At 55.3% G+C, this 1,415-nt stretch overlaps 1 protein-coding gene across 1 annotated transcript in view; it reads left to right on the forward strand.

Moving 5' to 3' along the window:
* PHOX2B (paired like homeobox 2B) overlaps nt 1–99 on the forward strand; it is a 2,251-nt gene extending 2,152 nt beyond the window's left edge. Inside the window, exon 3 of the mRNA XM_037400923.1 lies at nt 1–99. This exon is cut by the window's left edge and continues 502 nt beyond it. The gene's annotated coding sequence lies outside the window, so the exon portion shown is untranslated.
* The last annotated feature ends 1,316 nt before the right edge of the window (nt 100–1,415 follow it).

Consider the following 1,415-nt stretch of genomic DNA (forward strand, 5'->3'; position numbering starts at 1 on the left):
CGCCCGCCCATCGTAACGACCAGGGGCCCGGGCTGCGCCGGGCTCCGCGGGGCAGGGACCCCGCGCCCCCACGGGGGGCCGCGCCCGGCTTCCCTCGCCCCCGGCCCGGCGGCGGGGCCGGCCCCGCAGCGCCTCCGCCGGGGCGGGGGGGGAGGGGGGGGCGGGCGGCCGCGCAGGGGGCGCTGCGCGGGCGCGGAGGCGGCGGCGGGGCGCGGAGACTGCGCCCGCGGGCGGCCCGGCGGCGGGGGAGGGCACCCCGCCCGCCCGTGGGGCTTTTTTTAGGCTCCTTTTCACCGTCAGCCTGAGCGACAGAATGTCTTCTCCACCCCCCTCCGCCAGCCCCCCGCCGCCCCCCGGCCCGCGCCCGGGCGCGTTTCTTACCCCGCCGTCTGGTGTCGCGGTTCCCCGGTCGGGTCCCGGCTCTCGGCGCCCCCCCGGGGCTCGCCTCTGGCCCGGCGGCCGCCGCCTCCGCACCGCGGGTCCGGCCCCTGTAAAGCCCGCGCCCCTCACGGCGGACGGCTTGTATTTATTATTAATTATTAATTATTATTAATTATTATTACACGGTTCACGCAGGTTTTAGGCATCTCCGTTAGGGTTTTCTAATTTTATTTTAAAAGGCACAGACTCTAGCTCTTAGTTGAATGTTGGCAGGTATGCTTTCTCTTTTTCCGTGTCTTTCTACAACTGTGTTCTGTGACTCAACTGTATAGTGTTAATATCAGTACAGACTTGTCTAGTTGACCGTATAAATAATGTTTTCCCTTCTCGTAGTCTCTATGGCGTGTCTTTATGGAGAAATAAGGTTCTCACGGGGTCGGTTCCCTTTGCGTTTAGAGAAACCAGGTTCAGGCAATGGTATCTATTTTTTTTTTTTTTTTTATCGGTTGCATGTTGTCTCATTATTATTTTTTCTTTTCCCTACCTGTTGGAATATGTTTGTGAGCATAATCGTCATAAATTATGTTCAGGGTTTTCAGATTTATTTATATGTGGTTAAAATGAATGCTTCTATTTAAAAGGGGAAATATTTCTACATGTGCATATAGTTTTCCAAGAGTGTACCATTAATTGATTGTTGATAATAAAACCCAAAAGCAAATATAGCACCGCAGCTCTTCTGGCTTCTTGTTAGGGCTGTACTTGAGGGGAGGGCTCAGGGGGTTTCTGACAAAGATCGAAGGCGGACGCCGCAGGATCTGCACTGAGTCATCCAAAGGAGATGGCCTCAGCACCATTATTTTTAATCTCCGTTACCATCAGGAAGACCATTAACTGCGGCTCCCATCGTTACCGCCTAATTGTGCCGTTATTAATTATTTGTAAACTGGCTGTTGGGGGGGGGGGGGGGGCGGCAGATGCGTCAGATATGACCTTTTGTCGCTCCCTCGAAAATTGGAGTTGGCCAATATTAA

Source organism: Falco rusticolus, chromosome 1 (assembly GCF_015220075.1).
Source record: "Falco rusticolus isolate bFalRus1 chromosome 1, bFalRus1.pri, whole genome shotgun sequence".
NCBI lineage: Eukaryota > Metazoa > Chordata > Aves > Falconiformes > Falconidae > Falco > Falco rusticolus.